The sequence below is a fragment of the Oncorhynchus keta genome, chromosome 26, assembly GCF_023373465.1.
Source record: "Oncorhynchus keta strain PuntledgeMale-10-30-2019 chromosome 26, Oket_V2, whole genome shotgun sequence".
Taxonomy (NCBI): Eukaryota; Metazoa; Chordata; class Actinopteri; order Salmoniformes; family Salmonidae; genus Oncorhynchus; species Oncorhynchus keta.
Genome location: NC_068446.1, coordinates 22,183,667 through 22,200,836, shown reverse-complemented (window position 1 = coordinate 22,200,836; position 17,170 = coordinate 22,183,667). Strand labels below are relative to the sequence as shown.

Below are 17,170 nucleotides of genomic sequence, written 5' to 3'. Positions count from 1 at the left end.
GATAAGGCGGAGCTTTACCTAGCATGGCCTTGTAGATGACCTGGAGCCAGTGGGTCTGGCGACGAATATGTAGCGAGGGCCAGCCGACTAGAGCCTACAAGTCGCAGTGGTGGGTGGTATAAGGTGCTTTAGTGACAAAACGGATGGCACTGTGATAAACTGCATCCAGTTTATAGAGTGTTGGAAGCGTGAGTGTTGGAAGCAATTTTGTAGATGACATCGCCGAAGTCGAGGATCGGTAGGATAGTCAGTTTTACTAGGGTAAGCTTGGCAGCGTGAGTGAAGGAGGCTTTGTTGCGGAATAGAAAGCTGACTCTTGATTTGATTTTCGATGTTTGATATGAGTCTGGAAGGAGAGTTTGCAGTCTAGCCAGACACCTAGGTACTTATAGATGTCCACATATTCAAGGTCGGAACCATCCAGGGTGGTGATGCTAGTCGGGCATGCGGGTGCAGGCAGCGATCGGTTGAAAAGCATGCATTTGGTTTTACTAGCGTTTAAGAGCAGTTGGAGGCCACGGAAGGAGTGTTGTATGGCATTGAAGCTCGTTTGGAGGTTAGATAGCACAGTGTCCAATGACGGGCCGAAAATATATAGAATGGTGTCGTCTGCGTAGAGGTGGATCAGGGAATCGCCCCCGCAGCAAGAGCAGCATCATTGATATATACAGAGAAAAGAGTCGGCCCGATAATTGAACCCTGTGGCACCCCCATAGAGACTGCCAGAGGACCGGACAGCATGCCCTCCAATTTGACACACTGAACTCTGTCTGCAAAGTAATTGGTGAACCAGGCAAGGCAGTCATCCGAAAAACCGAGGCTACTGAGTCTGCCGATAAGAATATGGTGATTGACAGAGTCGAAAGCCTTGGCAAGGTCGATGAAGACGGCTGCACAGTACTGTCTTTTATCGATGGCAGTTATGATATCGTTTAGTACCTTGAGTGTGGCTGAGGTGCACCCGTGACCGGCTCGGAAACCAGATTGCACAGCGGAGAAGGTACGGTGGGATTCGAGATGGTCAGTAACCTGTTTGTTGACTTCGCTTTCGAAGACCTTAGATAGGCAGGGCAGAATGGATATAGGTCTGTAACTGTTTGGGTCCAGGGTGTCTCCCCCTTTGAAGAGGGGGATGAATGCGGCAGCTTTCCAATCCTTGGGGATCTCAGACGATATGAAAGAGAGGTTGAACAGGCTGGTAATAGGGGTTGCGACAATGGCGGCGGATAGTTTCAGCAATAGAGGGTCCAGATTGTCAAGCCCAGCCGATTTATACGGGTCCAGGTTTTGCAACTCTTTCAGAACATCTGCTATCTGGATTTGGGTAAAGGAGAACCTGGAGAGGCTTGGGCGAGGAGCTGCGGGGGGGGACGGAGCTGTTGGCCGAGGTAGGCAAAAAAATGGTTGCTGCGCCACATTGCGATGTTGACTCATTTTTATAAATTTCGAAGCTATAGCATTAATTATTAAATTGATAAGAACATTAAATTATGGCTAATAATACATTTGTTGAAAGTAATGAGCATTACAAACCAGAAACATGAAGATAAGAAAGATTTTGTGCCCTTCTCGCCAGCTGTTATTTCTGTCTCAAGGCTGTGTCACTCCCGCCCCGCCGGGAGGTACAAAAGTAACTTTGCGGTAGTTCTGTTCTTGGTCTATTTAATTTAAACTAATTTACCCTAGAAATGAAATTAGTTGCTTATGCTAGAGGACATATATACGTTGTTTGTCATAAAATATGGTGTCTCTATCGATGTCACGTTTGTCATACATAAGGAGTAGACCAAGATGCAGTGTGGTATGTTTCCATCCTTTTTTTTTGGAATAGAAAATTCCAAAGAACAAAAACAACACGAACAAACGAAACGTGAAGCTAATAATAATGCTCTCATGCAACTATACATAGACATGATCCCACAAAGCACAATGGGAAAAAAGACTACCTAAATATGATCCCCAATCAGAGACAACGATAAACAGCTGCCTCTGATTGGGAATCATATCAGGCCACCATAGAAACACAATTCCCCTAGATAACCCACCCTAAATCACAACCCGACCCAACCAACATAGAGAATAAACAGCTGTCTATGGTCAGGGCGTGACAATCGATCTCAATGTAATTAGGGGAAAAACAAAAGTGTTACTTTCGTCCTGGTTCTCCCCAAAATGCTACAGCCCACACTTATTTGTAAAAGAGGAATTGTTGTTCAATATTTTGTTTATCAATAGGTGATTGTGTTTCTGTCTTCTGTCTTGGTATAGGCTCTGAGATGAAATAGTAGGCTATATTATGATGTGCTCTTATCTCACAGCAATACTACAGCCTAGGCTTACCCATACTTTCCAGGCTACAGGTCTATTTACTTTCGAGCATGCTTGGCTATTAATTGAGCAATAGATAAATGGTAGCCTAATATTTGTTGTGTAGCAGGAATAAACCAGTATGTCAGAAAATATGATTGATTTTTACATTTACATTTACATTTAAGTCATTTAGCAGACGCTCTTATCCAGAGCGACTTACAAATTGGTGCATTCACCTTATAACATCCAGTGGAACAGCCACTTTACAATAGTGCATCTAAATCTTAAAGGGGGGGGGGTGAGAAGGATTACTTATCCTATCCTAGGTATTCCTTAAAGAGGTCGGGTTTCAGGTGTCTCCGGAAGGTGGTGATTGACTCCGCTGTCCTGGCGTCGTGAGGGAGTTTGTTCCACTATTGGGGGGCCAGAGCAGCGAACAGTTTTGACTGGGCTGAGCGGGAACTGTACTTCCTCAGTGGTAGGGAGGCGAGCAGGCCAGAGGTGGATGAACGCAGTGCCCTTGTTTGGGTGTAGGGCCTGATCAGAGCCTGGAGGTACTGAGGTGCCGTTCCCCTCACAGCTCCGTAGGCAAGCACCATGGTCTTGTAGCGGATGCGAGCTTCAACTGGAAGCCAGTGGAGAGAGCGGAGGAGCGGGGTGACGTGGGAGAACTTGGGAAGGTTGAACACCAGACGGGCTGCGGCGTTCTGGATGAGTTGTAGGGTTTAATGGCACAGACAGGGAGCCCAGCCAACAGCGAGTTGCAGTAATCCAGACGGGAGATGACAAGTGCCTGGATTAGGACCTGCGCCGCTTCCTGTGTGAGGCAGGGTCGTACTCTGCGGATGTTGTAGAGCATGAACCTACAGGAACGGGCCACCGCCTTGATGTTAGTTGAGAACGACAGGGTGTTGTCCAGGATCACGCCAAGGTTCTTAGCGCTCTGGGAGGAGGACACAATGGAGTTGTCAACCGTGATGGCGAGATCATGGAATGGGCAGTCCTTCCCGGGAGGAAGAGCAGCTACGTCTTGCCGAGGTTCAGCTTGAGGTGGTGATCCGTCATCCACACTGATATGTCTGCCAGACATGCAGAGATGCGATTCGCCACCTGGTCATCAGAAGGGGGAAAGGAGAAGATTAATTGTGTGTCGTCTGCATAGCAATGATAGGAGAGACCATGTGAGGTTATGACAGAGCCAAGTGACTTGGTGTATAGCGAGAATAGGAGAGGGCCTAGAACAGAGCCCTGGGGGACACCAGTGGTGAGAGCGTTTGGTGAGGAGACAGATTCTCGCCACGCCACCTGGTAGGAGCGACCTGTCAGGTAGGACGCAATCCAAGCGTGGGCCGCGCCGGAGATGCCCAACTCGGAGAGGGTGGAGAGGAGGATCTGATGGTTCACAGTATCGAAGGCAGACGATAGGTCTAGAAGGATGAGAGCAGAGGAGAGAGAGTTAGCTTTAGCGGTGCGGAGCGCCTCCGTGATACAGAGAAGAGCAGTCTCAGTTGAATGACTAGTCTTGAAACCTGACTGATTTGGATCAAGAAGGTCATTCAGAGAGAGATAGCGGGAGAGCTGGCCAAGGACGGCACGTTCAAGAGTTTTGGAGAGAAAAGAAAGAAGGGATACTGGTCTGTAGTTGTTGACATCGGAGGGATCGAGTGTAGGTTTTTTCAGAAGGGGTGCAACTCTCGCTCTCTTGAAGACGGAAGGGACGTAGCCAGCGGTCAGGGATGAGTTGATGAGCGAGGTGAGGTAAGGGAGAAGGTCTCCGGAAATGGTCTGGAGAAGAGAGGAGGTGATAGGGTCAAGCGGGCAGGTTGTTGGGCGGCCGGCCGTCACAAGACGCGAGATTTCATCTGGAGAGAGAGGGGAGAAAGAGGTCAGAGCACAGGGTAGGGCAGTGTGAGCAGAACCAGCGGTGCCGTTTGACTTAGCAAACGAGGATCGGATGTCGTCGACCTTCTTTTCAAAATGGTTGACGAAGTCATCTGCAGAGAGGGAGGAGGGGGGGAGGGGGAGGAGGATTCAGGAGGGAGGAGAAGGTGGCAAAGAGCTTCCTAGGGTTAGAGGCAGATGCTTGGAATTTAGAGTGGTAGAAAATGGCTTTAGCAGCAGAGACAGAGGAGGAAAATGTAGAGAGGAGGGAGTGAAAGGATGCCAGGTCCGCAGGGAGGCGAGTTTTCCTCCATTTCCGCTCGGCTGCCCGGAGCCCTGTTCTGCTCGCAATGAGTCGTCGAGCCACGGGGCGGGAGGGGAGGACCGAGCCGGCCTGGAGGATAGGGGACATAGAGAGTCAAAGGATGCAGAAAGGGAGGAGAGGAGGGTTGAGGAGGCAGAATCAGGAGATAGGTTGGAGAAGGTTTGAGCAGAGGGAAGAGATGATAGGATGGAAGAGGAGAGAGTAGCGGGGGAGAGAGAGCGAAGGTTGGGACAGCGCGATACAATCCGAGTAGGGGCAGTGTGGGAGGTGTTGGATGAGAGTGAGAGGGAAAAGGATACAAGGTAGTGGTCGGAGACTTGGAGGGGAGTTGCAATGAGGTTAGTGGAAGAACATCATCTAGTAAAGATGAGGTCGAGCAAGGTGCCTGCCTTGTGAGTAGGGGGGGAGGTGAGAGGGTGAGGTCAAAAGAGGAGAGGAGTGGAAAGAAGGAGGCAGAGAGGAATGAGTCAAAGGTAGACGTGGGGAGGTTAAAGTCACCCAGCACTGTGAGAGGTGAGCCGTCCTCAGGAAAGGAGCTTATCAAGGCATCAAGCTCATTGATGAACTCTCCATACAGCTCCATACAATAAGTCAATCAAACATATTAGGCTACATGTTGCTAGGCAATCTTCTTACCAATGGTAAATGTATCCATTTTATCATTAGGCTATTTTTTATTGTTTTTAAAAACATAATTTTTATTATTGTGTGTCAAACACCTCAATTTCCCCCAAAATAACAATATTTGCTTGTAATACAATTCTTAATTCATTTTAAGTTCTGCGTACTCATGGTCTGAGATTTGAGTGGAGATAGGCAAACTTTCCTTTCAAGTTCAAATTTGATAAATACCAACAGTTTGTGGGAAAAATGGCAAATGCAAGTTTTAGAGTCTTTTTCATGTGTGTGCACATTTAATAATTGAGGCCCCAGTTCTTTTTAAGGTAAGAAGCCACATCTGTTTGATTTGTCAATTACCAAAGTCTTAATCCTTTTTGTTGTTGTCTATATCCTCAGCAATACATGTTTCTGTATTCAAATAAACTAGGATTAGTGTTTCCTTTCTCCACATCCTGTGTTTGAGGAAGCTCCCTCATTTGGCTTGCACCCTGATGACAAGACTGACCTTTCACATTGACCAGAGCATAACTGTTTTCCTTGCCGTACAGTAGTTGTCATTGTTAGCTGCATGTTTACTGCCATTAATGGCTTTAGACAGTGATAGCAAAACAAGTTAAAGGTCTTGTAGAGCTTACCTTGTATACCATAGGGCTACTTGTTGTTGCACCCTCAGGGAAAGGGAAAACTCTGGTATTTGGTGACAAATGTTGTAGGCTCTCGCTGTATGTGGAGGAGTAATAACTTCACTTCTGGAGACAGGTTTAATTTCTGTTTGTCATGTGACTCACATACTGAGTAGGCTAGATCATCATGGACATTGATGGAAATAAACATGATTCGGCATAGCTGTTATCAAAACATAGGTTAGTTTGTCATTAGGTGTAGTGTTTTCATGCATTAGGGTCTGGTGAGTCATGGCGAGTTATTCTGCTGCCCAGGAGGGGTGTGGAACTCTACACAGTCACACTACAGCAAGAGGCGGGGCTGGATATAAGCTACGGTATGATGTTTGTTTTTATCATTTGAATGTGCTCTTTTTTTCTTCTTCAGGAGATAAGGAACTATTCTCTATGAACTTTGTCTGAGTGTGGACTGTAGAAATGCCCCCTGGGCCATCTTTTGGCAAATTATATTTGATGCCCCCCCCCAGGATCTTTGTGGACTTCTTGTTACCAAACGGGATGATCCTGACCCTCGAGTGCCTTCGTGAGCCCACGCTCATCGCCATCAAACACTAACTGTTCAAGGAGGCCAGGAAGTACCCCCTGCATCTCCTACTACATGCCTCTTACATATTTATCAGTGTTACACAGGATGCAGAGCGAGAGGAATTATACGATGAAACTAGGAGACTGTGATCTCAGGCTCTTTCAGCCTTTTCTGAAGGTCATGGAACCCATTGGCAACCTAGAGGAGAAAATTCTTAACAGAGAAATTGGTAAGACTTAGGCTACTTACTACCCTGCCTCTTTGTAGAGAGTAAACATAACTTTTAAACAGGCTTACGTTTATATTAGATATCTTCTAAAACATCATATCAGTAAGTGAGTTTCTTTTGTTTCCGGATTCGCAATATGTTTACCCTCCCAATGTGGAATAGACACAAGAACTTCCAAAGCACATCCATGGCAAACTGAACAAAGGTAGGCATTGTTGTATCAATTAAAATCAAGCAATGTGATTGTAATGTCATGATTCTGCAAGATGCCTAAGGCAGATCTAGTGGGTGTCAAACAACAACCTGTTTTTACTTTGTCAACACATATGCATTAATAAGCAACATTAATAAGCAACAAACAAAATGATCCTTATTCCTTTTCATGATAATCTCTTTCAAGGTTGTTCTTAGCCTGTGTGTGGTAATGATTATTCTCTTTTCTGTTCCTTATTTTATAGGTCAAATCATTGTAGTGATTTGGGTGATCGTCTCTCCCAACAACGACAAGCAGAAATACACCTTGAAGATCAACCATGATTTGTGTGCCAGAACAGGTGATAGCCGAGGCCATTCGGAAGAAAGCCAGGAGCATGCTGTTGTCCCCCGAACAACTCAAGATGTGTGTACAGGAGTACCAGGGCAAGTACATGCTCAAAGTGTGCGGCTGTGACGAGTACCTCCTGGATAAATGCTCCAAGAGGTTTGTTTGTTGGGCCCTAATGAGCACTGTATGTAACTAATGCATATACATGAAGCCTAACATTAGTTCTGACTCAGGTCTATATCTTAAAGGTCCAATGCAGCCATTTTTGTATTATCTCAATAGCAAATCATTTTTGAGTAGCAATTAAGTACCTTACTGTGACTGTCTTCAATTAAAATGGTAAAAAACAACAATTAAAAACAGTTTCTTAGCACAAAGCAATTTCTTAAGTTCTTATTGGTCTATTAACTAATTTACCGCCTGGTGATGCCACCAGGCATGCCAAAGCTCCATCCCACCACAACAGGCTGAAACTTCACAATTTCACAGTATTATTCCAACCTCAAAGTGTGGAGAAGAAAAAATAAATATATACACTACCGTTCAAAAGTTTGAGGTCACTTAGAAATGTCCTTATTATTGAAAGAAAAGTACATTTGTTGTCCATTAAAATAACATAAAATTGATCAGAAATACAGTGTAGACATTGTTAATGTTGTAAATGACTATTGTAGTTGGAAATGGCAGATTTTTAAAGGAATACCTACATAGGCGTACAGAGGCCCATTATCAGCAACCAATGGCACGTTGTGTTAGTTAATCCAAGTTTATCATTTTAAAAGGCTAAAAGATCATTATAAAACACTTTTGCAATTATGTTAGCAAAGCTGAAAACTGTTGTTTCTGATTAAAGAAGCAATAAAACTGGCCTTCTTTAGACCAGTTGAGTATCTGGGGTATCAGCATTTGTGGGTTCGATTACAGGCTCAAAATGGCCAGAAACAAAGAACTTTCTTCTGAAACTCGTCAGTCTCGATCAACGCTGTGTACTACTCCCTTCACAGAACAGCGCAAACTGGCTTTAACCAGAATAGAAAGAGGAGTGGGAGGCCCTGGTGCACAACTGAGCAGGAGGACAAGTACATTAGTGTCTAGTTTGAGAAACAGACGCCTCAAAAGTCCTCAACTGGCAGCTTCATTAAATAGTACCATCAAAACACCAGTCACAACGTCAACAGTGAAGAGGCAAGTCCCTATTTTTTGTGTTGTCTATTCTTCCTGTTGTCCATGAAGATTTATGTTCGAATCGGCGTCTACCATGGAGGGGAGCAGATTTGTGACAACGTGAACACGCAGCGTGTGCCGTGCTCTAATTCCAAGTTTTACACACACACAAAACACGTGCTGTCACAGACAGTGACTCACTCATCAAGATATATATTGTTGCTATTTATCCGATGGTAATGTGTTGATCTGTGATTTTTACACTTATAATTGGTTCAGGGTGATTTACCGTGGCTGTGCTTGTCTCCTAGGTGAAACGAGTGGCTGACATACGACATGTACATTCCAGACATCCACCGGGCTCCCGCCTCTGTCTCTCCATCTGCTCTGTGAAAGGCAGGAAGGGGAAGAAGGAGGCAAGCACTGAGTTTAATCAGACACCCCAGACCTTTAAGAGTATAAATGATACCCACTGGCTAGAACAGTGTTGAATGGTCTTACTTGAATGACCCGAGGTGTCCTCTATGTGCATGTTGAATTACTTATCGACTTGTGGCGTGGAGCGATCATGGCTGTGTAACCTAGGCATGAAGACTGTAACCAACACCTGGGCTGAGTGATATCACCTGAACGTCGGAGAGATGGGTTTTCGTGCCTATGATGAATTAGAGATAAATGTCTCTAAAGGCCATCCTTTGCGAGCAACCTACTTTATACCTCGAAGCCAATTAACTTGGAACTAAAACATTGTCTGTTTGTTTGCCTCCTATTCTTTTCAATTCAATTCAGTATGACTTTTATTCCACAAGGGGGCAATTAGGATGTTTGTGTTGTTAGTTACAAGTACCCCATATAACATTAACATAAGCCTGCATTCACTATTCTTTGTGGAAGGATGGCCATTCACAATATGTGTGTTAGTAACCGAAGCCACCCTTTGACCATGATCCTCCCCTCAGGAGTATTGTCCACTGGCATGGGGGAACGTCAACCTCTATGACTGCACTCACACCCTGGTGTCTGGGAAGATGGCTCTGAACCTGTGGCCTGTACCCCACGGCCTGGAGGACCTACCTCAACCCCATCAAAGTCACAGGCTTCAACCCCAACAAGGTAAACATGTTAGTTAGCATGTTAATATGACCACTCTATATTTCTGTGATCTTCAGTTCCTATTACAGTATAATGCCTATATTTCGCACACACAGGAAACACCCTGTCTAGAGCTGGAGTTTGACTACTTCAACTATCCTGTCAAGTTCCCAGACATGACCACTGTGGAAGAGCATGCTAACTGGACAATATCCAGGGAGCTGGGCTTCAACTACTACCAGTCAGGCCAGGTAATAGCATAAATGGATATGCACTGAGTGTATAAAACATTAGGAACACCTGCTCTTTCCGTGACATAGACTGACCAGGTGAAAGCTATGATCCCTTATTGATGTCACTTGTTAAATCCATTTCAATCATTGTAGATGAAGGATAGGAGACAGGTTAAAGAACGATTTTTAAACCTTGAGACAATTGATACATGGATTGTGTGTGTGTGCCATTCAGAGGGTGAATGGGCAAGACAATATATTTAAGTGCCTTTGAACGGGGTACGGTAGTAGGTGCCAGGCGCACTGGTTTTAGGGGAACAAGAACTGCAAAGCTGCTGGGTTTTTCACGCTCAACAGTTTCCTGTGTTTATCAAGAATGCTACACCACCCAAAGCACATCCAGCCAACTTGACACAACTTTGGGAACCAATGGGGTGAACATGGGCCAGCACCCTGTGGAACGCTTTTAACACCTTGTAGATTCCATTCACCTGAGGAATTGAGGCTGTTCTGAGGGCAAGAAGGAGTGCAACTCAATATTAGGAAGGTGTTCCTAATGTTTTGTACACTCAATGTGCATGGTAGCTGGCCTGATGTGATGTCTGATCCTTTGCAGAGTAAAAGAGTGGCGCGAGACCACACCTTCACAGACAGTGATAGCGAGCAGCTGAGACAGGTTCGCAACCGAGACCCTCTGTTTGAGATCACCGAGCAGGAGCAGGACTTCCTCTGGATGCACAGCTCCTGTCAGAAGCAGTACTGTCACCACCACAGAACTAGAATCAGTAGTCACCACCACACTTTACCTGGACAGAACCACCTAGTGAGGCCTTGACTAGCATGTCTACTGTCGCTTACTCACCAGGCAATAGTGTATAATTATACCTTTCCCAAGATCCTACTGGCTGTCAAGTGGAACTCAAGAGATGAAGTAGCGCAGGTGACATGTTTGTTTTTAACATTACGGAGCCAACATTTTTTAAAGACACTTCTCTCAAAAATGGAGAATGAAAGAAAATGTATTTTGAAAGTCTTCAGTCACCTTTCTGTGAACTCTTGTGGGAATTGAATCCTCTTCTACTGCAGCACTTATACCAATGTAATAGTGGTGAAGTTACTGTTGTTTTTCTTGCTCATGGATGTATTGCCTTCTGAAGGATTGGCCAGCAATAAACCAGAGCAAGCCATGGAGCTGCTGGATTGTAACTATTCAGACCCCATGACCCGTGACTTTGCAGTTCGGTGCCTTGAGAAGTAGTTGACCGATGACAAACTCTCTCAGTACCTCATTCAGTTGGTCCAGGTAGGATTTATTTGGCTTTGGCTTCCAGAGTGGCTTTCCTCTCACGTTTCTTTGATTGTTTGGACGGTTGTCAAATATAAAATGTCATAATGACTATAATCTCCATACTCTCTTGTCAGGTTCTTAATATGAGCAGTACCTTGATAACCCACTGGAACGATTTCTGCTGAAAAAGGCCTTCACTAACCAAACGATAGGATTTATTTTTCTGGCACTTACAGTGAGTTACTAATAGTTACTTTACTGAGTCAATTCCATTACTTTCACAGAGGTGACTAATTGCTAATGCCCTATTACTCATCCACATTCACTGTCCATTATGTGCCCCAGGTCTGAGATGCACAATAAGACGGTGAGCCAGCGGTTCGGCCTGCTCTTGGAGTCCTACTTCCACGCCTGTGGCATGTACCTCAAGCACCTATGCAGACAGGTGGAGGCCATGGAGAAACTCATCAACCTCACTAACATCCTCAAACAGGAGAAGGGCGAGACTCAGAAAGTAACCCAGCACTCCCTCTCTTTCTAATACACTCAGGCTTATTGTGCAACATGATGATCTGTTAGAGAATCTCTGTGGCTTCAGCTTACTGTTCCGCGTTTCTGTTTCACTTCCGAAATTGACATCAGTGGCTCTGTTTACCTAATGTTGTGAAAACTAGGCTTCACATTTCAAATAGGACATCTATCTTCACAGCTTGTGGCCCTTGCAGGTGCAGATGAAGTTCCTGGTGGAGCAGATGAGGACGCCAGACTACATGAATGCCTTGCAGAACTTCACCTTTCCTCTCAACCCTGCACACCAGCTGGGAAACATACGGCGGGCATGCCACACTGGCACTCCTGTGCCTTACCCACATTCTGTATATAGACACTATTGAAACTGTAGATGGGGCATTCTGTTTCAATGGCTAAAATGGTCAGCAATCTCTCTTAAATGGCCCTAGTGGGAATATTACATTAATTTGATCTAAGAGAGAGAAGGGAAACTTTCTAGTTCCCCCTCATAAAGTTCTGCTCATGCATGAAAATGTGAAATGTCATCGGTAAACCGATTGTCAACCGAAGTGCTCAGCCGCTGGGCCCCTCAGTGCAGACGACTGGCACTCTAACACTGTTCATCCAATTGATCAATGAAATTAATGCAGCTGCATGTGTTGCTTGTGCCTTGTAAAATGCTCTGACACCCCCAGGCTTGAGAAGTGCAGAATCATGTAATCTGCCAAAAGGCCACTGTGGCTCAACTGGGAAAACCCTGACATCATGTACTAGATCCTCTTCCAGAACAATGAGATCATATTAAAAAATGGAGATGTTGAGTCCGAGTCAGGTTTCATATTCATTCTGCGTTCTAAAGAAGAGCTTTACCTTGTAATGTTGTACTGGATCAGTTTGGTTAAATGGATGGAATATATTTCAATTCTGCCATGGCACACTGAATATGACTTTGTTTGTTTCAGACCTGCGACAGAACATGCTAACACTTCAGATCATCAGAATCATGGAGAACATTTGACAGAACCAGGGTCTAGACCTGAGGATGTTGCCGTACAACTGCATGTCTCTAGGTGACCATGTGGGGCTGATCAACGTGGTGCGGAGCTCTCACGACATCATTCAGATCGTGTAAATGTGGCCTGAAGGGGGCACTACAGTACAACAGCTCAGAACTACACAAGTGGCTCAAAGACAAGAACAAGGGAGAGACATGAAGAAACTATATGTCGTATGGGCACTTTCCTTCACAATTGAGTTGGTTTGAAAATCGTAAATCATGGCTCAGATTTGACATTGTAACTCTGTATGTATGTATGACCTGGCCAATTGCTTGTTTACACGATCCTGTGCTGGGTATTGTGTGACCACCTTCATCCTAGGCATCGGTGACAGACACAACAATAACATAATGGTGAAGGATGATGGGCAGGTAGGACCTGAGTTCTCAAGCTATTGTCATGATTTTTTACAGACTCTTCCATACTGTCTGCTTTAACAAATGGACTGATATCAGTATATACTGCTAAATCAACCATTTTCAACATAGACTATATATTGCAATGGCCAAATTTATGTTTGGGGCGGATTTTTTGAGGCTAGAGAATTCCGAGGCAACAAGGGGAATGGTATATACTGATTCTTCTGCATTTTCCCTCCTATTCTGTTTCTCAGGTTCTAAGAGATGTGCTATAAGGCCTACTTGGCCATCAGGCAACATGCCAACCTGTTTTCCATGATGTTGGGCTCCGGGATCCCTGAGCTGCAGTTGCATACATCTGTAAGACCATGGCACTGGACAAGACTGAACAGGAGGCCCTGGACTACATCATGAAGCAGATGAACGACGCCCACCACGGCGGCTGGACCCCCAAGATGGACTGGATCTTCCACACCATCTGCCAGCACGCACTCAACTGAGCCCAGGCAGGGATACCTTCACCCTGCCGGACACACCTGCCAACTGTGAGCGACACATCCATACCTCATGAACTGATGGGTGATGCCCGACTGTCTAACCGAGCACTTAACAATCCAGAGCGATATTTTTGTATTTTTTTTAACTGTATTTGTTTCCTGCAGCAGCTTAACTAACTCGCCTTCTCTAAAACCGTTGTTTTTTAAACTATTTATTTAACTAGGCAAGTGAGTTAAGAAGTCATTCTTATTTACAAAGACGGCCTACCCCGGGCCAATTGTGCGGCGCCCTATGTTACTCCCAATCACGTACGGTTGTGATACAGCCTGGAATCGAACCAGGGTCTGTAGTGACGCCTCTAGCACTGAGATGCAGTGCCTTAGACCACTGCGTCACTAGTGTTTTGTCCATACATTTTCTTTGAACCTTTTGTGTACACTTTTCTCTTCTAAGAGACACCTTCCCTCTGTGTTTATTTGTCTTGTTCCTTTCATTTTTGTAAAAGAGAAGAATTTGCCTGTCACCTTTACAGGGTCACAGGGTATAGGTGTCTTCCTGTAACGTAAATGTCTGTTGAATATGCACGGTACATAGGAACTCCCCCACAAAAAAACAAGGTATGAATTCAGTCACCTCTGGATGTAAAAGTGTTCCATTGAGGCCCAATGGCTCTATTTGGTGGGTATTTCTAGCGCCAGTTTTTGAATCCATTGTCATACTCCTCTTGCCATCATATTTAGCAGATTGTGCAGATGTTTATTTTTGGGGACACACACACAGGCTGTGTGTGTTACTACAGCAGTGCTGGAAGTAATGCATGTGCTGTCAAGAAATATTGCAGTGTAGAAAGGAAACCTTAATGTAGTTGACATACAATGAGCAAGGGCTGGATTTCTCCCTCTTGTGTCTTTGAGGTCAATGGTAACACACCTCTGTTGCTCAGTGAGACACCTTCAGTTGAGCTTGGTCATAATGAATGTTGAGAAGTGCATTAAGCTAGACAGTCATAGTCACATCTTGCAACTGATGTTTTGATCATGTCAATGGTGCAGTTGGATTGTGAACTATATGAATGTCACAGTGCTGTAGGTTAGAATGGGGAGAATGGGGCAGTACATTGTGAACATAATACTTTATTTGTAAATGTTGGGAGGTGGATGAAGTCTGATCAGTGAATGTGAGATATTTAATGGCTGTTCTGAGGCAGCTAGTCAGCACTGTTTGTGTGTGTTTGCTATTGTGTTCTTAGTGTAAACCTTTCGATAATAGTTTGACTCAGGCGACTCTAAATAGAAGCTGTGGGATACGGTTTTCATTCCATAATGACACCTCTTTCATATGAAGGACATTCATTTTCAGGTGAAAACTCTGAATTCTCCATAATGTTCTCAAGCATAACTCTGATATATGCTGGTGAGAAATAAGGTACCATCTGAAGAAGTGGCTATTTCTGGAAGATTTTTCCCCAATGACAACATATTTCTCAGAAAGTGATCAAGAAAAAAAACACACTTTGCCTTTTGTAACAGTTTTTGTTGATTCTATGAAAGCCAGTTTTGTGTCTATTTTTATGTTATGTGAATCGCTCAATGGTTGTATCTGCATTACCATAGAAAGCCTAACATATACGTGTGTATATATTGTGTATGTGGACACCCGTTCAAATGAGTGGATTCTGCTATTTCAGCCACACCTATTGCTGAGGGGTGTATAAAATCGAACACACAGCCATGCAATCTCCCTAGACAAACATTGGCAGTAGAATGATGACTTTCAGTGACTTTCAAGGTGGCACTGTCATAGGATGCCCCCTTTCCAACAAGTCAGTTTGTCAAGTTTCTGCCATACTAGAACTGCCCCGGTCAACTGTAAGTGCTATTATTGTGAAGTGGAAATGTCTAGGAGCAACAATGGCTCAGCCACGAAGTGGTAGGCCACAAAAGCTCACAGAACAGGACCGCTGAAGTGCGTCTGTTCTCAGTTGCAACACTCACTACCGAGTTCCAAAATGCTTCTGGAAGAAACGTCAGCACAATAGCTGTTCGTCGGGAGCTTCATGAAATGGGTTTCCATGGCCAAACAGCTGCACAGAAGCCTAAGATCACCATGCTCAATGCCAAGTGACAGCTGGAGGGGTGTAACGCTTGCTGCCATTGGTCTCTGGAGCAGTGGAAATGCTTTCTCTGGAGTGATGAATCACACTTCACCATCTGGCAGTCCGACGGACTAATCTGGTTTTGGCGGAAGAATGCTAGCTGCTCGAATGCATAGTGCCAACTGTAAAGTTTGGTGTAGGAGGAATAGTGGTCTGGGGCTGTTTTTCATGGTTCGGGCTAGGCCCCATAGTTCTAGTGAAGTTCCAGTGAAGGGTATCTGTACTTTACTTTACTATTTATATTTTGGCAACTTTTACTTTTACTTCACTACATTCCTAAAGAAAATAATGTACTTTTTACTTCATATATTTTCCCTGACACCCAAAAGTACTCGTTACATTTTGAATGCTTAGCAAGACAGGAAAATGGTCCAATCCACGCTCTTATCAAGAGAACATCCCTGGTCATCCCTACTGCCTCTGATCTGGCAGACTCACTAAAAACACATGCTTCACTTGTAAATTATGTCTGAGCTTTGGAATGTGCCGCTGGCTTTCTGTAATTAAATATTTAAAAAAACAAGAAAATGGCGCCATCTGGTTTGCTTAATATAACGAATTTGAAATGTTTTGTACTTTTACTTTTGATACTTAAGTATATTTTAACAATTACATTTACTTTTGATACTTCAGTATATTTAAAACCAAATACTTTCAGACATTTACTCTAGTAGTGTTTTACTAGGTGACTTTTACTTGAGCCATTTTTTATAAAAGGTATCTTTACTTTTACTCAAGTATGACATGTGGGTACTTTTTCAACAGACTGTCTTATAAGCAATTGTATCCCTTTCCATCTACATTTTGTCAGATGCATTCATTTAAAGCTTATAGCGGACCTGCCAACCCGTATCCATTTTGAGTATCGTGTGCACACATTTCGAGGTCAAAGAACATTGGTACGATACCAAGCTTAAACTATACCATTTTTGTTGTTGTTTTGAAATAAGCCTGCTGCACTGCTTTTCACTCGTAAAATAACTGCACCATACACTCGTTCAGGAACAGAAACTGTGTAGCATATTTAGCGGGCGGAACATGCTCTGATCTCTGAAACGGTGTTAGGCGCAAGCACATTGACTAGCAGAGCAGAGACGTGCTTTTGTGAACGGAAAGAGACTCATGGCAGAGAGAGCTGTTCCGGAAAGAAAGCAGTTTACATTTTCACTGGACTGTCCACGTAAAGACGCTTATTAGAATATTCATTACCCCTTAATATAACTTATAATAATGTGTGGGCGCTGAGGGGGTCATTGAGACCACTTCAAAATTAATTCACGATCCAACACTGTTAATTAGACTACTGTTTGCTACATTGATTTATATAATTTAAGACTCGAGGTTTCAGGAAATTGCAGTTACAGGGTTTTCAAAAATGCAAAATGCTCCAACTTCCAGAGGGCTTCACAGATCTCCCCTGCCCTTAGTCCTATGTCTGCACCACCTTGTCAGAAATGTAAATATAATACAGTGAGTGTGGTAAACGGTTTGTAAATATTTCCCACTTGCTGAACAGCACCAGGGGAGGCATTGTGAAGAAATAAAAACCACGTTTGTATGTTGAAAACAAAGCTGTCAGGGCCATTTGCTATATAGCACGGAGTGTTAGCACAGGGAAATCCATACCGATTGTGAATGTTAAAATAGTTTGGTCATCAAACAAGTCTCTTTACAGAAGGAAATTCAAAGACATG

At 44.1% G+C, this 17,170-nt stretch overlaps 1 pseudogene; it reads left to right on the top strand.

The window, feature by feature from the left end:
* Window positions 1–5,855: 5,855 nt before the first annotated feature.
* On the top strand, window positions 5,856–17,130 carry LOC118358664 (phosphatidylinositol 4,5-bisphosphate 3-kinase catalytic subunit alpha isoform-like; annotated as a pseudogene).
* The last annotated feature ends 40 nt before the right edge of the window (window positions 17,131–17,170 follow it).